This window comes from Somniosus microcephalus, chromosome 16, assembly GCF_052327205.1.
Source record: "Somniosus microcephalus isolate GS21.2 chromosome 16, FLI_Smic_1.0, whole genome shotgun sequence".
In the NCBI taxonomy this organism is placed as follows: Eukaryota; Metazoa; Chordata; class Chondrichthyes; order Squaliformes; family Somniosidae; genus Somniosus; species Somniosus microcephalus.
In genome coordinates this window covers 42,985,473-43,006,326 of record NC_141002.1, presented here as the reverse complement: position 1 = coordinate 43,006,326, position 20,854 = coordinate 42,985,473, and the positions used below count along the sequence as shown (strand labels likewise).

The window sequence follows — 20,854 nt, the reverse complement described above, 5'->3', positions numbered from 1 at the left end:
AGGTAATATAAGGGTCAGAGACAAAAACCATCAGTGTGCAAAAAAACTCAAAATTCCCATGGTAAGTTTCCTCTTAAAAATTCCCAGAATTTTGCAACCCTACACCTCCCCTCGACATTCAATGGAATTACCATTGCTGAATCCCCCACTATCAACAGCCTGGGGGTCACCATTAACCAGAAACTTAACTGGACCAGCCACATAAATACTGTGGCAACAAGAGCAGGTCAGAGGCTAGGTATTCTGCGGCAAGTGTCTCACCTTCTGACTCCCCAAAGCCTTTCCACCATCTACTAGGCACAAGTAAGGAGTGTGATGGAATACTCTCCACTTGCCTGGATGAGTGCAGCTCCAACAACACAAGAAGCTCAACACCATCCAGGACAAAGCAGACCGCTTGATTGGCACCACATCCACCACCTTAAATATTCACTCCCTCCACCACCGGCGTACCGTGGCTGCAGTGTGCACCATCTACAAGATGCACTGCAGCAACTCGCCAACACCTCTTCGGCAGCACCTCCCAAACTCGCGACCTCTTCCACCTAGAAGGACAAGGGCAGCAGGCGCATGGGAACACCACCACCTCCAAGTCACACACCATCCCGACTTAGAAGTATATCACCGATCCTTCGTCGTCACTGGGTCAAAATCCTGGCACTCCCTACCTAACAGCACTGTGGGAGTACCATCACATGGACTGCAACGGTTCAAGAAGGTGGCTCACCACCCCCTTCTCAAGGGCAATTAGGGATGGGCAATAAATGCTGGCATTGCCAGCGACACCCTGATCCCATAAATTATTTTTTTTTTTTTTTTTTTTTTTTAAAATAAATCCTTCCTAAAGTGTGGTGCCCAGAACTGAACACAGTACTCCAGGTGTGGTCTAACCAGGGCTTTGTATAGCTGCAACATGACTTCTAACCTCTTGTATTCTAGTCCCCTAGATCTAAAGGCCAGCATTCCATTAGTCATTTTGGTTATCTTTTGTACTGGTCCATGACATTTTAATGATCCATGTACATGGACCCACAAGTGTCTTTGGAGCGCCACTGCTTCTAGCTTTTTAACATTTAGAAAGTACACTAATCTACTCTTTTTAGGTCCAAAGAGACTTGGGGGTTCAGGTACATAGATCATTAAAATGTCATGAACAGGTACAGAAAATAATCAAAGACTAATGGAATGTTGGCCTTTATATCTAGAGGACGAGAATACAAGGGGATAGAAGCTATGCTGCAACTATACAAAACCCTGGTTAGATCACGCCTGGAGTACGGTGAGCAGTTCTGGACACCACACCTTAGGAAAGATATATTGGCTTTGGAGGGAGTGCAGTGTAGGTTTACCAGAATGATACCCGGACTTCAAGGGTTAAGTTACGAGGAGATTTTACACAAATTGGGGTTGTATTCCCTAGAATTTAGAAGGGAAAAGGGGTGAGCTGATCGAAGTTTTCAAGATATTAAAGGGGAACAGATAGGGTAGAGAGAAACTATTTCCACTGGTTGGGGATTCCATAAATAGGGGGGGGGCAGTGTCTAAAAATTAGAGTCAGACCTTTCAGGAGTGAAATGAGGAAACACTTCTACACACAAAGGGTGGTAGAAGTTTGGAACACTCTTCCGCAAACAGCAATTGATGCTAGATCAATTGTTAATTTTAAATTGGAGATGGATGGATAGCTTTGTGTTAACCAAAAGGTATTAAGGCAGGTATATGGAGTTCAGTCGCAGATCAGCCATGATCTCATTGAATGGCGGAGCAGGCTCAAGCAGCTGAATGGCCTACGCCTGTTCCTATGTTGCTGAAGTGGACGACCTCGCACTTGCATACAATGAAATTCATTTGCCACAGTTTTGTCCATTCACTTAATCTATTAATATCTTTGTAATTTTATGCTTCCATCTACACTGCTTATAATGCCTATCTTTGTGTCATTGGCAAACTTGGATATGTGGCTCTGTATCCCATCATCTAAGTCATTAATAAATAGTGAATAGTTGAGGCCCCAACACAGGTTCCTGAATCGATAGAACTTTGGAAGATCATAGTTAAGGCATCTGCAATGTTCTCCCCTACTTCCTTTAAAACCCTGGAAACCACCTGGTCCAGGGCAATGTTCCCTCTTAATTTTTTTTTGGGTGCGTGGCCCCCTTTACAGTTTTGCACACGCATGAAACTTTACATTGAAAAGGCTGGTCCCAGGCTGCGCGGGACCGGCAGGCAGCCGCGGACCTTAGGGTCCTGGGTATTTGTCACTCTTTATGCCATTATTTTCTTCAAAATTAACATAAGCAAATTAACCTGATTCAATATTAGTTTCCTTGGGATGTCTGGCATGCTATCCTCTTCCTCTACTTACGCAAAATATTTATTTAACATGTCTGCCATTTACTTATTTTCATTTATATCACCAGTCATTTTATAAGGGGCCCACATTGCGTTTAACCACCTTCTTTTTCCTATTATTTCGTAATAGAATTGTAAAAGTTATAATCTAATGCAGGAAACTTTGTGCTATCCGGAAGTTGAATGTCCGGCAACTTTGCTCTAACGGCAGAAATCAGCAGCCGTTTTAGTTAGTTTTTTTTTCTTTTCCTAGCATTCTGTTAACAGGCAGGCTCTGGAAAGCGTCTTTGGAGCTTCGCAACAGCTTCAGAGACGCTTCAAGGTACGGGCCGAGTGTTTACGAGCTGTTGCTGAGCAACAGTGTTTGTTGTCAAATACGGAGATTTTCATCTCCGTATGCTTCAACGTTGACTTTGCATGTCCGGCACTTTTGATAGATCGGCAACACGCCGGTCCCGTCGGTGCCGGATATCAGAACTTTTCCTGTAAAAAGGAAAAAAAGCAAATGGACCTACAAGTTAATCACAATTCTTCATTAACGCCCTTATAAAAATTAAATCTGGAGTGATGCTTTTTAAACTGGACTCATCTGAACATAAACCAAATGTGAAAGAAGTTTTACTTTCCAAAATAAACAATGCAGAAGTTAAAACAATGTTAAAACTATATCTCTACTAGAAATTTGGTTAGAAAAAGGTGGCAGAGAATTTTGCTATGTTGCAAACAAGGCAAATGAATGCACATGAATCTCCCTCCCATCTTATTCAAATGGCACCATTATATTTTTGAGGTTTAAAAAAACATTTTGAGCACGAGTAGGACTATCAAACCATCAACATTCAGGAATCTGGAGATATTTTTTCCTCCAAAAATCTTTGAACCAGGGTGGGGGAAGGAGGAGATTGAGGGTGGTTAGAAATAAGAGGCTTTTAAACAATATGCTTATTCAGAGTTTACCATAAAACACACACTGGTAGAAACATTAGGTTCTCTCTGAAAATTAAGTACAATTATGAACCAAATGACCTTGCAAGGCAAGACAAAAATAATTTTTAGCTTTGCACACTTTTTAGGAGTTGCCAATGAGAAAAATTCAGTGAACATTGACATTCAATACCTCATTTATAAAAATAAGCATTTATTAACAAACTTCAAGAATGTAACCATTACTCACCTCGTTATCGTGAACATGGTCATTTTGATGGGAGCAGCAACAACAATGGGAATTGATGATAAAAAACACTGGGGATCTCTCTTTATTCTCAGAATCCATCTGAGAATTTGCAATAAAGTCTAACTGGTCACAGGGGGCATTTTGACAAAGACGACAGAGGTAATATGTGGCAAGTCAGTGGATGCCCAGTTTCCACACTGGAGTCACTAGGATCCTTTCAGCCCCCCACCCCAGTTAAAGAATAAATTTAAAAACTTGTCTCATCAGACTACCTCCTTATCTTTGCAACAGCAAGCAGAACAAATCCACTGCTTACCCAGCCAAATGCCAAGCACTATCCTCTACACCTCCTTTAAGATTGTTTAGTCATATGACCAGATTTCATTAGCAATTGAAGTGCGTAACACTTTCTGCAGGCTATGTTCTGTCCCGCAATCTTTCAGCTAGATTTTCACAAAGGCAGGATCAAATTTTCTGAGCAGATTCTTCAGTAAAAGGTTTCCTCAAATGCATAATTCTTTTCTGTTTCAAAAGAGCCAAGTGGGAGATGATGATCCATAATAATTTCACCCTACTAAAGAGGAATGGTATTACGTACAATAATTCTCAGTGGAAGTTTGTGTGATTGGCACCCAAGTCACTTTGGTTTGAACAAGCAGCAGATTTAAATCTCCATTATCCTTGAATAGTTGTACTGCAACCAGTTTAATCTTGATTATTCCTGGTACATACTTCTTTGTTGTAATGATTAAAGTGAATAGTAAAGACATTTGGCAGAAATAAATGACTTCAGTAGGAACAGCACGTTTTATTTCGTGACTAATTCTGTGATGGGGACAAGAGAAATGTTACCTCAATCTAACTTTCCAGTTTAACAGTAGACATAGCGAAGCATGAGCCCAATTATTTCCCCCCCCCTTCTATCCCAAAGCTACTGAATTGTGCTTTTTGGGGGGGGGGGGGGGGGGGGGGCGGAGAGAAGAGAGCGAGCGGGGGTATTGTTCCATGGGCAGCGAGCGCATAGAAACATAGAAGATAGGAGGAGTAGGCCATTTGGCCCTTCGAGCCTGCTCCGCCATTCAACGAGATCATGGCTGATCATCCAAACCCTAGCACCCGATCCCTACACCGACAGCCATCCTACCCAAACCCTGTCCCGTAACCCCACGTATTTAATCCCCCCTAACACTAAGGGCCAATTTTTATCATGGCCAATCAACCTAACCCGCGCATCTTTGGACTGTGGGTGGAAACCGGAGCACCCGGGGAGGGAACCCACGCAAACACGGGGAGAATGTGCAAACTCCACACAGTCACCCGAGGCCGGATTTGAACCCGGGTCCCTGGCGCTGTGAGGCAACAGTGCTAACCACTATGCCACCATGGTATCTCAACTAAGTGGCCATTCTGTGTATTTAAGGCAAGATAACGAGTGTTGACTGGCTATTGAAATTTAGAGGGCCTGATCTGATTTTCAGCCAATGTCCTCACACACGCACATTTTCTATTAGGTGTCACTGGATACTTATCTGGAGCTGGGCTGGTTCTTGACTGGAGCAGAGATCGCATCATATAAAATGTAAGTGTTTTTATAAATAACACTTGGTCGAAGTAATCTCCTGGACTGGTTTTGATAGTTTGAGGGTGTGAGGGGGGCTTTTCCAGAGTATTACTTCACTTATTGCCCCTGGGTTTTTTCTCTTTCTTGCCTCTCCCAGGAGATTACCTGGCTGCGGTGGGGTAGGGAAGGAGGAAGTGTTTAGTGATGATGCTCCGGCCATCATGAGCATGGGGCAGGCTTGATGGACCAGCTGGTCTTTTCCTGCCCATCAATTTTGTATGTTTGTAGCTAGAACCCTGGCTGATTTTAAACAACATTGCCAGCACTGGTAAGGAGCAAACCTTTTTGTTGTATAGTGGAATCAGGTGTAACCCAGATGATCAACACAAGTAGATGACCAACATAACTAAGTGATCAGTGTGGGCAATCTCCAATAAGCACTCACCAGCACTTTAACCAGTTGATTATTAGGCTACTCAGTCTCCCCTCTTAATATCAATGCTTTTAACAACAGCTGCTCTTGTGTTTTTTTAGTCCCAAACCAGCACTGATTGGCAATCTGATCAAACTTCCCTTTATCCTTTATGTGGTGCTGCTAAAAGGCTTGTTTAGCATATTGACATTAATATGTTATAACTGAAAAACAATTACATTTAAACCAATAATTTGATGTGGTACGAGTACTTAAGTGTTCTGGCAACAAAGAATTACATTCACCATCTGATATATTTTGTATTTAGCACGGGAAATCACATACATGTACATCACAGATACACAACCAGGCATTTCTGGTGAGGAACTGGGTGCGAAATTTGAACTGAGCAGGACACTATGGTTGCAGGCGGTTGGGCTTGCACTGAACAAGCAGCTGGGAAAGGGGAAATAATAGAATCTGAGGTATGCAGTTTCTGACAGGAGCCAAACAGGATGACCTCTGTCTTGACAATATTGAGCTACGCAACTTTTATCCATCAGCCTACACCTTAAAAAAAATGATCTGGTTTTTATTTCAATGCTGTTTGTGGGGCCTTGCTGTGCACAAATTGGCTGCTGCATTTCCCTACATTACAAAAGTACTTCATTGGCTGTAAAGCGCTTTGGGATGTCCTGAAAAGGTGCCATATGAATGCAAGTTCTTTCAGTCATGTGAACTGGGTAAAATAGTAATGTTCTGCTGATGACCACCAGATATACTATCCATTATCATACTCACAATTTCACAACTGGTCATAATGAAGCAGTTATGCTATATTTTTAAGCAAACCTGTCTAAAACAGGAAAAATAAAAATCATGACTTAAACATACTTTAACCCCCAACTTCACCAGACATAACCAAGATGAGAAAAATGAAAAAAAGTTATCTCTGCCTCTAAATCATCATTTTTGGACACTGCAAATCTTACCCGGATAGGAGGCTCTAGAAAATGATCTGTTCCGCACTTTTCATGCAGAATCTAGAGTGCATGCAGGTCTTGCATTGTTCAACAAAAAGTTTGAATTTTAACCATGCACTGGTCACCTTCATGAAAGTATAATATATTTCTAAAGGTAATAACATCAGAGTAATGGCTGTACTTCACTGTAACCAGTCATTCCAACAGGTTATTTGGAAAAAAACAGATTTAAAATAGCACATTTTCTCTCTGACCTGTTGTTAACCGATGAAGTGTTTCACTTTATTACTATAAAACTTTTCCTCAAGTCACGGAACTGTACCCACCTAAAGCCATTTCTGGGAAAATGTAAAAAACCTCACGTAAAACTGCCCTTTTAGAACCAAAGTCATTAAATTTATAACCTAACAGTTTCCCCGTACTTAAAACTGGTTTTGCATCTAATCAGCATTTGAAAAATGACCCATTTGAACTTCAAGAACCTTGGGTGAAAACAAAAATCAGTAACCAGATCAGTCAATCCACAACACAAAACTGACTAGGATTAGCAATCAACCTTATATTCAAGCCAGAGTGCACAAAAAATAGAATTTTCTAGTTCATATATGGAAGTATTTCAGCAGTGATTGTGAACTCAGTAGGGCACCTAACAGACAATATTGAAAATCCCAAAGTGGTAATGGTCAATGTTAATTTTTTTTTTGTAAAAGACAACTCATTATTCTTCTGTCTGAACAAAAAATATAGTATTGTATAGAAATAAAACTTTAACAAAGTCAGAGGTTGGGGGGTAGCGGGGGAACGAGATGAAATCAACCAAAGGATGGGATGAGCACATTTATACTTGATGATGGCCTTTTCTCATCCTTGATACATAAATATTTATACATCACAACACAAGACATTAAGACTTGAATAGAACACACCAACAAGGCCTGATTTGATTGCCAAAGATCACTGCTAGATCCCTGGAGGGTAGCAGGCAATGTGGACTAATATAAACTGTACATGAACAGATTTTAGCTCAAAGTCCTTCAAAGTGAAGCCAAGAAGGAATGTTCCTGTAACAGGTTAACCAGAGTGGCAATAGATTTCACAGTTAAAAATGTCAATTAAATACTGGTACCACTTCACCATCAAGGAAATTTGTACCATTGGTTTTACTGCCAATTAAACTTGAGAAAATAATTACACTGAAATTTCTGACTTATCTTTCTGTCCTTGAACTGAACTGGCTAAATGATGGTTGTTAACGAAGCAAGTGGAATGTACATGTTGACGAGACTTATTTTGGTTACTAATGTTTTCCACGTCAAAGTCAAGACAGTTACAAAATAGAACAAAACACACTCCTGATCACTACCATGTGATAATCAAATTCTCTTAGTAAAGTACTTTTAATAGCTCATTTCAATAAAATTGATTGCAAGCTAAAACCCATTTAATGCAAAGCTCAGATCAAAAAATTACAAGTATTTTATTATTCAAAAGCTTATACAAACATTTTTGCAGAAGTACACACAAATCTTCCATGGCATTCCTTATAGTAAATTGGATGATGTGCGGTTTTACAATGACAGGTGCACTGCAATATGCTATGTAATGCACAATGTACTATTCTGCAGTCTCTAAGGCCACTAACTCCAATTGCTTACCTTAAACACAGCCTATGGTGACTCAGCTTTAATTGTTGTTTGGTTACGGAAACTTTTCAGCTTAAAATATTGCTGGTCAGTTTCAGGGAGCAGCTAAGAGGCACTCACCATTAGATTATTTTGCATTTGCAACCAAGTGTGACATCTGGACGCACTAGACAAAGATTTTTTTATATATACTAGCAGATCTCCTGTGGCGGTGCTCACAGCTTATTAGAGCTTATGGTCTTTTACTGGTCTCGGATATCTGTGTTACTGCTTTACTGTCTCTCTCCTCTTACTTTCCTCTTGCTATTTTCACTGTCCTCCTCAGAGTCCATCATCTTCATGTTACAGGTTCTCTTCTCATATCTTTCTCAGTCTGCTACTTCCTTCTCGCACTCACTCATCTTCCCCATTATTTTCAACTTCTGTCTCTTCCTGTGATTTCAAGTGGGAGGCAGTGGGGCACGGCAGACAAAAGCAGAGTGTCACAGACAACTTTTTCCAATTGCAGGTATGTGATGGAGGGTTATTTAGCCATGGTGCAGACACCACCAGAAATCATCATTGAGGGGGTGGAGCTCCAACTCTGTTTGCTGCAAGTCTTCTTTCCAAACCTCATACCTATCTCATCACTTGTATGTTACCCCCCACCCCCAGTCACCTAATCCCACTTGCCCGCCAACATCCCCGTCCTCCTGTTATCTCTCCAACACGTGCCACTTGTACTTGCATCACTCCCTTCCTCCATCACTGCCACTGTCCTGTCACACCACCTTCTTACTCCCTGCATCCTCCCATCCTACTCATTGTAGAGCTCTCTCCTTCTCTCAATCCCTCATCTGTCCCCTCTGCTTCCCTACCAGTCCCAAAACCACAACTATATATAAATGTAAGATTTTTTTAAATTTTTTTTTAATAAAAAGAACACTTCTGGCGTTATAAATAGCCTAGAATTTTGCTGAAGAGGGAGGACAGTGGTTCAAACAAGGTGGTGGGGCATGCAGAACGGGGCGGACAGGTTGGAGAGTGCTGGCAAATTTAAAATAAATTTTCCACTTTTTACCTACTACCTAGAGGATCCAACCTGGGAGATAAGCTCTCAGAGTAGCAGCAGCACCACATCGCATTGGGAGGATTGAAAGCCAAGTATTGCAACACAGAAACTGACAAACAGGAAGTGCACGCCAATCACCGCCTTTTAATATATTATATAGCAGATCTCTATGGCCTTCCTCAGGTGCGTTGTAAATTTTATAAGATAAGGGTATTATGAAAAATATTATCAGACACTGACTGATCAGCACGAGGGCAGCTTTGGGATCTGGGAGCACTCGGGAGGAGGCCTGGAATTGGTAGTCCTGGGATAAAGTTTTCAACTCGAGTAGTACTTTGGGGAGGGGGGCAGGGGTGTCCCAAAGGACAGGGAGCACTAAGAGCAGGTTACTGAAAACAGTGACACAGGTCCTTGAATCTGGGAGCCTTGGGAGGAAGATCCCAGGGTCTGGGAGCATTAGGGGCAGTCCTGCATCAGGGAGCACTGAAAATGTGGTAATGGGGTTTCTCAGCACAGAAAGGGTGTCCTGGGATCTGAGTGGGGAAGAGGGAGGGCCAAATCGGTTAATGTGTTTCAGGGGTTACTCCGGTCTGACAGTATTAGGGGAGGCAAGATACAGCAGTCTTGTGGAGGAGGGCACTAGGAGAATGGGACCTTTGACCCTTTTTGAATCAGGTGTCGCACTATCCTAAATGTTTACCTTGTTAAACACCCTCCTGCCACTGCTTTCCCTGTTGTCAGCAGTTCCGATCTTTATGGTCCTATCTTTAAGCAATAGTATACTTAGTGAATATGCCAACTTAGTCTTCAATAAACAAACTACTAAAAAACGAAGGATTACCTTAAAAGCACTCAAGAAATTGTTTATGTAGTTTCCCACCTATTGTATAAAAATATATGTACACGCTTATGCCAGAAAAATGGTTCAGAGAAAGATGTTTTAACTAAATTTTCATTTGGAAGAGGGTGGCTTGCCATGACTGACTTGGACAGCAGCCAAACAAAAGGAATCAAAAATTCAAACTCAACCTTCAGCTGGGTTTCAATCACTTTGGAAATACAAGCTAAAATCCCTTTCAGTCTTGGACTGTGAAGGAGAAAGAGATTCTTGATAAAGAATCTTTTGCTGGGTTTTCTAACAAAGAAACCATAAGTGCTGCAAATCGCTGGTGTGTTAATCACACATGTTGTCCAAGTTAGCAGTTCATGATAGAAAAGGAGCAATATTTTAAACTATGAAACTTGCCTGTAATAAAGCTTTTGAGAGTTTTCAAACTTCTGCTTGCTTCCAATTTTTTTGGAAAAAGCAAAGAAACTCATAAATCCTCCCAGAATGAGGGAGGCACCCTTTATTCCAACTCGGATATCTACTGATGTCTGCTAGGGAATCAGAACAAGGGGGCATAATCTTAAAATTAGCGCTGAGTGAGGAGTGAATAAGCAATCAAATCAGGAAAGCATTTTTCCCCACACAAGGGGTAGTGGAATTTTGGAACCCTTGTCCCCCAAAAAGCTGTGAATGCTATTTCAGTTGAAATTTGCAAGACTGAGATCGATAGATATTCTACCCGAGTGTAGCAAGGGATATGGAGCAATGTAGGTAAATGGACTTGAGATACATCAACCAAGATCTAATGAATTGCAGAACAGGCTCAAGGGGCTGAATTCCTAGATTCCTATAAAACTAAACAGTATTGTTTGATTACAAAATGCAACCTTTCACTTAAAAGGTTTTCAATAACTAATTAGAATGTATACAGCACTGAACTAACTATATGGGTATCAGAACAAACCATTTCACAACTTGCGCACATTTAACATAACTGTGTGCAAATATCTGATTAAAATGCCTGCATAGTTAAGTTTAATAATAACTGCTGACAATTCTCCTCCCTTCCCCCCCACCCTTACCACCTCCAGGCTCAAAATAATTCAACCTGCATTTGGATCAAGGTCTACTGCACTTATGCTTTGGACTGCAGTCGAAAGGTAAAGGGGAGGCAATAAAACGTAGCTGCTTTTTACCAAACAGATCACCGGTTTTAAAAATTCAACTCGCACAACAACACTTGGTGAAAGACTGCGGTAACACCATTTGACGACTTGTGGATTCAGAGGACCATGGAATTAATAATTGAGAAAATGAACCCTTCAAGTAATCGGCAAAAAATTCAGAGGTAAGTTTAGATGGTGTACCAGTGTTGTAATCCAGGGTTAGAATTTCAATCAGGAAAATTGCTGTTCGAGATACAAAATATGGAATAGATTGTGGTGCTGAATTAATGCGCTAATGCTCCATGCCAGAGTGGGGTGGACACAGGGTCAAGTACCATTCCATTTTTATTGCCAGTCTGAATGACATAGCAAAGGACACATCAAATGCAAAAATCTTGGGGTGTGAGGTGCACAGGTCAGGCGAACTCAATGAACAGTCATAGCTAGTCATATCCTAATGCTTACCAGCTAGTTACAACGGCTGTTGGACGCAGCCTATTCCCTCAATTGCAGGCATTATGCCAGGCAGAAGAAAGGGATTTAAAAAATAAGTTTAGAAACTTTTCAAACACTCCCCATTTTAATGTCTGTTGCTATAATTCTGTTAGATAGTAGGAGCTGCTCATAAGTACTCGAGTGATTTATGTTATTTACTTCTTTGCTTGTTTATTGACTGGGAAAGAGGGTGGGGGTGGAGTGCAAGAAACCTTAAGCCCCAGTCAGCATTTTTCACTAATTCAACAGGAGAAACTGGGAGCTCTTATGGGGAATTACAAAATATCCAAGTGCATTTAACATCTTAATGTTTCAATAAATTTTAAAAAAGGAAAATCAAGTTATATTTGGAAAGCTTGGGGATCTTGGAAACTTTTTCAAAACATTTCTCCAATACCCAATTCAACTCAAATTAAAACCACAGAGAACTGGTAACATGAATGATAATGACCAAAATCAATCTAAAATAATTACACAGAATATACAGCAGAGAAACAGGTCATTTGGTCCAACTAGTCTGTGTTGGTGTTGATACTCCACGAGTCATCCGATTCCATCTACTGCATCTCAGCCTTTCAGCATATCTCTCTATTCCCTTTTCTCTTATGTACTCATCTAGTTTCCTTTTGAAAGCATCCAAGCTATTTGCCCCAACCACTTCCTGTAGTAGCAAGTTCCACATTCTAACCACTGAGTAAAGACATTTCTCCTGATTTCCCCATTGGATTTTAGTAACTATCTTGTATTTATGGCTCCTAGTTTTGGATTCTCCCACAAGTGGAAACATTCTATTTACATCTACCCTGTCCAACCCATTCATAATTTTAAAGACCTCGAAGTCTTCTCTTTTCTAAAGAAAAACCCCCCAACTTGTTCAATCTTTCCAGACAGCTGTAATCTCAGTTCTGGTACCATCCTTGTAAATCTTTTTTGTACTTTCTCCAGTGCTTCTATGTCCTTTTTATAGCATTGAAACCAGAATAGTGTTTGGGGAAGGAAAAATTAGAGGCAGTTCGTAACTACTCCTGTATGTCTTCCTAAAAGCAATGGTGAAATCCTAGGAGCCCAAGTAAAAAAAATTGCAACCGAAAATGTATCTTACATTCTTCGGATGGAAAAAAAAATTACCATAACAACCCATGATAGAATTGGCTTCTTCCCTTCAATACATGGGTACTTTTAAAATTATGGGAATGGCAGCTTTTTGATTCCCCAATTCCTTTTTTTAAAGTATTGCTATCATATCCACATTTCTACCTACATTTAGTGACGTGGTATTAACTGGATGATACAATGTCATTTTAAAATAATTACTTTTGCATTTAATGTTCCTGAACTTTTGCATCTTATCCCATGCACTAAATGACCATCTGAAGTACTCCCCCCTGTGGAACAGGGAGGGAGTTCAAGAGAACAGAGACTAGGCAGTTGAAAGCTCAATCACCCAATGATTGGGTGAAGGAAAATAGCAATGCACAGGTGGTCAGAGTTAATAAAACTAAAAGTCCAGGAGGGAAGTCAAGTCTGGAGGAGATTGAGAGGCAAGGTGGATCAAAGCCTTGGATGGATTTGACGACAAAGAGGATTTTAAATTTAATGTGATGGAGACAGACAGCCAGTACAGGTCCACAAAGATGAGAGATGAGGACAACCAGGGCTTAGTACAGGATAGGATACCAGTAACTTTATTTTGGAGAAATTGGAATTCATGGAGTGCTGACAAGGAAAAGCCAGCAAGGACCGCGCAAGAATAATCAAATATGGAGATAGCGGGATTGAGGGGGGGGGGGGGGTGGAGATGTAAATAAGTGATCTCAGCAATGGAAGGAATAGAAGTTAGAAATGGAGTGATAATTAGAGAGAATGAGTGGGTTGTTTTTGAATGTGGGGGGGAGGGGGGTGATAGCACTGGTTTTGGTGGTAAGGAAGACTATGCCTGAGGAAGGAGAACCATTAATAATGCGAGCTAACAGTGGAGCCTGGGTCTGTAAGTCATCAGGAGCTTGGTGCGAGGGGCGAATTAAAAAAAGGTGCAGGAGGTGGATTTCAGGGAAGGGATGAGGTGGAAGAGACCAAGGAAGGGAACAGATAGCAGCAAATTACAATGTGACAAAGCATCAGGATTCAAGAGGCAGGCGACAGGGGTACGGAGGGAGGGAAAGAAAATGGATGAAGCTGGGCAGGATATGCAGTGTTTGGCTCCAGGAAGCGAGGACAGACTGAGGTGAGAAGAAACTCTAAGCACCAGAATGTCGATGAACCCTAGATCGCTGTCAGGAACCTCACTTTGTAGCTTCTTGCAAATTACAGGCAAACTTAGAATAATTTAACTATTGTGCAATTTTAATTATGCTGGTAAATAGAGACATGTAATGGCCTGGATTTTGTGGTCAGTGGCGAACGAACAGTGGCAATTTACGGTCATCGGGCATCTGAAGCAGTGTCCTCTACAGGGGATCTAGGACATTTGTGAACAAGGCAAGCAACAGCATGTCTCCTCATGTAATCAGATTGGCTACAAGGTATTCAGGAAAGCTAGGAAAAGAAAAAAAGGAAGGGGGTTGCTGTATTGATCAAAAAAAACTATTACAGCACTGGAGAAGGATGATGTAGTTGAGGGGTCAAAGACAGAGTCTATTTGTTTAGAATTAATAGATGCAAGAACTGGAGTAATGATAATGGTGGACTTCAATTATCCTAATATAGACTGGGATAGTACCAGTGTAAAGGGCAAAGAGGGAGAGGTATTCTGAAAATGTGTACAAGATAACTTGCTTGATCAGTGTGTTTCCAGCCCAACGATGAAGGAGGCAGTGCTGGATCTATTTCTGGGTGATGAAGTGGGGCAAGTGGAGCATGTTTCAGTGGGACAGCATTTGGGGATCATATCATCAGGTTTAGAGTAGTTATATAAAAGGATATGGTACAATCAAGCGTAAAAATACTTAACTGGAGGAGGGCTAGCTTCAGTGAGTTGAAAAGGGATCTGGCCCAGGTAGATTGGAATCATAGGTAGGTAGGCAAAACAGTAACTGAACAATGGGAGGCCTTCAAAGAGATTGTTTGGGTACATATTAGACAAATTCTGATGAGGGGAAAGGAAAGGCATCCAAAGTTAGAGCTCCCCAGATGACTAAAGATCTAGAGATTAAAATATGAGACAGAAAAGGGAGGCTTAGGATAATTGTAAAGTTCATAATACAGCAGAGAACCAAGCTGAAAAGTACAGAGGAGATCTAAAAAAAGGCAAAGAGGGGCAAAGAGAGTATGAGAATAGATTATTGGCTAACATAAATGGGAATCCAAAAGTCTTCATAAAAACAGTAAAAAGGGTAGTCAAAGGGTGGGGCCGATTATTGACCAAAAAGGAGATCTTCTTGTGGAGGCAGAGGGCATGGCCGAGGTACTAAATGAGTTATTTGCATCTGCCTTCACTAGAGAAGAGGATGCTGCCAATGTAGCAGGAGAAGGAAGCAGCAATGTCCCGGATGGGACGTTTCCTAGATTAGGACATGGGTAGGAAGAGGGATGAGGTCCTGCAGCAAGAATTTAGGGTGCTAGGTAGCAGATTAAAGAGCAGGACCTCAAAGGTTGTAATCTCTGGATTACTCCCGGTGCCACGTGCTAGTGAGTATAGGAATAGGAGGATAGAGCAGATGAATGCGTGGCTAAAGAGTTGGTGCAGGAGGGAGGGCTTTAGTTTCCTGGATCACTGGGTCTGCTTCTGGGGAAGGTGGGACTTGTACAAGTCGGACGGGTTGCACCTGAACCAGAACGGGACAATTATCCTTGCGGGGAGGTTTGCTAGCACTGTTTGGGGGGGGGGGGGGGGGGGTTAAACTAACTTGGCAGGGGGATGGGATACAGAGTGGAGCTATAATAGGGGGTGATGTACAGCCAAATATAGAGGAAAAAACAAGTCAGCTTGGAAGGCAGAGCAAATATGCAACAGCACAAGGGAGTAGGGCAAGGCTGGATGGCATTTATTTTAATGCAAGGAGTCTTGCGAATAAGGTGGATGAACTGAAGATGTTGATGAACACATGGGAGTATGATATTGTTGCTATCACGGAGACATGGTTGAGGGAGGGGCAAGACTGGCAGCTCAATATTCCGGTGTATAGAATCTTCAGGCGAGACGGGGCGGGGGGGTAAAAGAGGGGGTGTCGCAATATTAATTAAGGAGTCAATTACTGCTGTAAGGAGGGATGATATATTAACAGGTTCCTCTAATGAGGCCATATGGGTAGAACTTAAAAACAAAAAGGGGGCAAGCACTTTGCTGGGAGTGTACTATAGGCCCCCAGTCAGGGGGAGATAGAGGAACAGATATGTAGGCAAATCTCAAAAGTGTGCAAATAATAGGGTAATAATAGTGGGGGATTGCAACTTCCCCAATATTAACTGGGATAGTCAGTGTGACCGGCTTAGAGGGTGCGGAATTCTTAAAGTGCATCCAGGAGAGCTTTTTGAGCCAGCATGTAGAAAGTCCTACAAGAGAGGGGGCGGTACTGGACCTAATTCTAGGGAATGTGGCCGGGCAAGTGGTAGAAGTGTTAGTAGGTGAGCACTTTGGTGACAGTGACCATAATTTGGTGAGATTTAAGGTAGTCATGGAAAAGGACAGAGATGAACCGGAAATAAAGATTCTAAATTGGGGGAAGGCCGATTTTAATATGTAAAGGCAGGATCTGGCCGAAGTGGACTGGGATAAGCTACTTGTAGGAAAATCCACATCGGAGCAATGGGAGTCTTTCAGAAAGGAAATTGAGAGAGTACAATGGCAACATGTTCCCATATAGGTCAAGGGTGGGACCAACCAAGCCCAGGGAACCTTGGATGTCAAGGGATATATGAGAATGTATTCGGAAAAAAAGGGGGGCTTTTGGCAGATACAAAGGACTAAAGACAGAGGAAGCCCTAGAGGAGTATAAAAAGTGCAGGGGGATAATTAAAAAAGAAATTAGGAGAGCGAAGAGGGGCCATGAAATAACACTGGTGAGCAAAATAAAAGGAAAATCCTAAGGTGTTTTATAAGTATATTAAGGGCAAGAGGATAACTAGGGAAAGAGTAGGGCCCATTAGGGACCAAAGTGGCAATCTGTGTGTGGAGCCATAAGATGTAGGTGGGGTTTATTAAATGAATTTTTTGCATCCGTGTTCACTATGGAGAAGGATGATGTAGACATAGAAATCGGACCGGGGGACTGTGATATACTTGAACATATTAGCATCAAGAGGGAGGAGGTACTAGCGGTTTTAGCAGGCTTAAAAATGGATAAATCCCCAGGCCCAGACGAGATGTATCCCAGGCTGCTGTGTGAGGCAAGGGAGGAGATTGCAGGGGCTCTGACACAAATTTTCAGAACCTCTCTGGCCACAGGGGATGTGCCAGAGGACTGGAGAACAGCTAATGTAGTACCATTATTCAAAAAGGGTAGTAGGGATAAACCAGGGAATTACAGGCCAGTGAGCCTAACATCAGTGGTAGGGAAATTATTGGAAACAATTCTGAGGGACAGAATTAGTCTCCACTTGGAGAGGCAAGGATTAATCAGGGATAGTCAGCATGGCTGTCAAGGGAAGATCATGTCTGACTAATTTGATTGAATTTTTCAGGGGTGACTAGGTGTGTGGATGAGGGTAGTGCAGTGGATGTGGTATACATGGATTTCAGTAAGGCTTTCGATAAAGTCCCGCATAGGAGACTGGTCAAGAAGGTAAGAGCCCATGGGATCCAGGGTGCCTTGGCACATTGGATCCAAAGCTGGCTTAGTGGCAGAAGGCAGAGGGTGATGGTGGAAGGCTGTTTTTGTGACTGGAAGCCTGTGTCCAGTGGGGTACCGCAGGGATCGGTGCTGGGTCCCTTGCTGTTTGTGGTCTACATTAATGATTTGGATGTGAATGTAAAAGGTATGATCAGTAAGTTTGCAGATGACACAAAAATTGGTGGGGTGGTAAGTAGCGAGGAGGGTAGCCTCAGTCTGCAGGACGATATAGATAGGTTGGTCAGATGGGCGGAACAGTGGCAAATGGAATTTAACCCTGAAAAGTGTGAGGTGATGCATTTTGGAGGGACTAACAAGGCAAGGGAATACACAATGAATGGTAAGACCCTAGGAAAGACAGAGGATCAGAGGGACCTTGGTGTGCATGTACTTAGATCCCTGAAGGCGGAACAGGTGGATAAGATGATTAAAAAGGCATATGGGATACTTATATTCTATGCCTCAGCTAACGAAGGCAAGAGCAGGGAGGTTATGATAGAGCTGTACAAAACGCTGGTTAGGCCACAGCTGGAATACTGTGTGCAGTTCTGGTCGCCACACTATAGGAAGGATGTGATTGCTTTGGAGAGGGTGCAGAGGAGATTCACCAGGATGTTACCTGGGCTGGAGCGCTTCAGCTATGAAGAAAGACTGGACAGGCTGGGGTTGTTTTCCTTGGAGCAGAGAAGGCTGAGGGGGGACCTGATTGAGGTGTACAAAATTATGAGGGGCATAGATAGGGTAGATAGAAAGGAACTTTTTCCCTTAGTAGAGGGGTCAATAACAAGGGGGCATAGATTCAAGGTAAGGGGCAGGAGGTTTAGAGGGGATTTGAGGAAGAACTTTTTCACCCAGAGGGTGGTTGGAATCTGGAACTCACTGCTTGAAAGGGTGGTAGAGGCAGGAACCCTCACAACATTCGAGAAGCATTTGGATGAGCACTTGAAATGCCATAGCATACAAGGCTACGGACCAAATGCTGGAAAATGGGATTAGACAGGGCCCGATGGCCGGCGCGGACGCGATGGGCCGAAGGGCCTCTTTCTGTGCTGTATAACTCTATTATTGAGGGAAATAAGGGTGGAAATTGCAGAAGTCTGGCCACAATCTTTCAATTCTCCTTGGATATTGGGATGGTACCAGAGGACTGGAAAAAGTCAATGTTACACCCGTTTAAAAAAAGGGGAGAGGGATAAATCCGGCAACTGCAGGCCAGTCAGCCTAATGTCGGTTGTGGGGAAACTTTGAGACAATAATCGGGACAAAATTAATTGGCATTTGGAAAAGCATGGCTAATAAATCCAACTCATCACGGATTTTTTTTTTTTTTTTTTTTTAAAAAGGCAAGTTGTGTTTGACTAACTTGATTGAGCTCTTGGATGCAAGTAACGGAGAAGATTGAGGAGGGTAGTGCGGTTGATGCGGAGTACCGGAAACTCTCGTTTAAACAGCACCTAAATATCCTGAATTCTCTATTAACCGGCAAAATTCATACTCTGAAAACAACAGCTCAATAACCGGAAATGTTGCCGAGTCCGAGTCTCCCGCGGTGGCCGAGTTAGTCAGTGGGGGTAGTTCTCCAAACTGCCACTACTCAGCTTCTTGGCGCTGTCGGAAGTCCGAACACCTCAATAACAGGAGTCTGACTCTCCCGTGCTGCCGGGAGTACCCAATTACTGTATACTGCACATTTCTTGATTTTTTAATTTTTGTTTGTTAAAAATAGCCTCGGTAGATAACCCTCTCATCATCTGGAATTTTTAATCAACCGGCACCATCCCGGTCCCGTCGGTGCCGGATACCAAAGAGTTTCCTGTATATGGATTTTCAAAAGGCATTTGACTAAAGTACCATATAATAGACTGGTAAGCAAAATTAAAGCCCATGGGATTAAAAGGGACTTTGGCAGCATGGATACAAAATTGGATAAGGGACAGAAAGCAGAGCGTAGTGGTGAACAGTTGTTTTACAGACTGGCGGGGTCAGCATTAGGACCACTGCTGTTTTTGATGTATAGTAATGACCTGGACTTGGGTGTATAGGGCATAATTTCAAAGTCTGCAGATGATACGAAACTCAGAAATGTAGTAAACAATGAGGCGGATCGTAACAGACTTTAGAATCGCAATTCTTCAGATAATGAAGCAGTCCGTGCCCGCATGCAACAAGACCTAGACAACATTCAGGCTTGGGCCGATAAGTGGCAGGTAACATTCACGCCACATTAGTGCCGGGCAATGACTATCTCCAACAAGCGAGAGTCTAACCACCACCCCTTGACATTCAACAGCATTACTGTCGCTGAATCTCCCACCATCAACATCCTGGGGGTCACCATTAACCAGAAACTTAACTGGACCAGCCACATAAATACTGTGGCAACAAGAGCAGGTCAGAGGCTAGGTATTCTGCGACGAGTATCCCACTTCCTGACTCCACAAAGCCTTTCCACCATCTACAAGGCACAAGTAAGGAGTGTGATGGAATACTCTCCACTTGCCTGGATGAGTGCAGCTGCAACAACACTCAAGCAGCTAGACACCATCCAGGACAAAGCAGCCCACTTGATTGGCACCCCATCTACACCACCTTAAACATTCACTCCCTCCACCACCGGCGTACCGTAGCTGCAGTGCGTACCATCTACAAGATGCACTGTAGCAACTCACCAAGGCTTCTTCGGCAGCACCTCCCAAACCTGCGATCTCTACCACCTAGAAGGACATGGGCAGCTGGTGCATGGGAACACCACCACCTCCAAGTCACACACCATCCTGGCTTGGAAATATATCACCGTTCCTTCATCGTAGCTGGGTCAAAATCCTGGAACCCCCTCCCTAACAGCACTGTGGGAGTACCTTCACCGCACAGACTGCAGTGGTTCAAGACGGCAGCTCACTGCCACCTTCTCAATGGCAACTAGGGACAGGGAATAAATGCTGGCCTTGCCAGTGACGCCCAGATCCCATGAACGAATAAAGAAAGACTGGTTAAACGGGCAGACACATAGCAGATTAAATTTAATGCAGAGAAGTGTGACGTGATGCAATGTTAGAAAGAATGAGGAGAGACAATACAATCTGAATGGTACAATTTTAAAGGGGGTGCATGAACAGAGAAACCTGGGGGGTGCATGGGCAGAAATCTTTGAAAGTAGCAGGACAAGCTGAGAAGGCTGTTAAAAAAGCACGTAGACTTCTTGGCATTAGTAGAGGAATAGAGTACAAAAGCAAGGAAATTAGGCTAAACCTTTATAAAACAATGGTTAGGCCTCCACTGGAGTAGCGTGTTCAATTCTGGGCACCACACTTTAGGAAGGATGTCAAGTCCTTGGAGGGGGTGCAGAAGAGATGTACTAGAATGGTACCAGGGATGAGGGACTTCAGTTATGCAGAGAGACTGGAGAAGCTGGGGTTGCTG

At 42.7% G+C, this 20,854-nt stretch overlaps 1 protein-coding gene and 1 long non-coding RNA gene across 12 annotated transcripts in view; one reads left to right on the top strand and one right to left on the bottom strand.

The window, feature by feature from the left end:
- wnk1b (WNK lysine deficient protein kinase 1b) overlaps window positions 1-20,854 on the bottom strand; it is a 217,388-nt gene that overhangs the window by 119,593 nt on the left and 76,941 nt on the right. The gene's annotated exons all lie outside the window — the stretch shown is intronic.
- Window positions 11,078-20,854, top strand: part of LOC147106108 (uncharacterized) — a 34,664-nt gene continuing 24,887 nt past the window's right edge. For both annotated transcript variants that reach the window (XR_015081359.1, XR_015081358.1), the window contains exon 1: window positions 11,078-11,353. This is a non-coding gene — a long non-coding RNA (uncharacterized LOC147106108). The remainder of the gene's footprint in view (window positions 11,354-20,854) is intronic.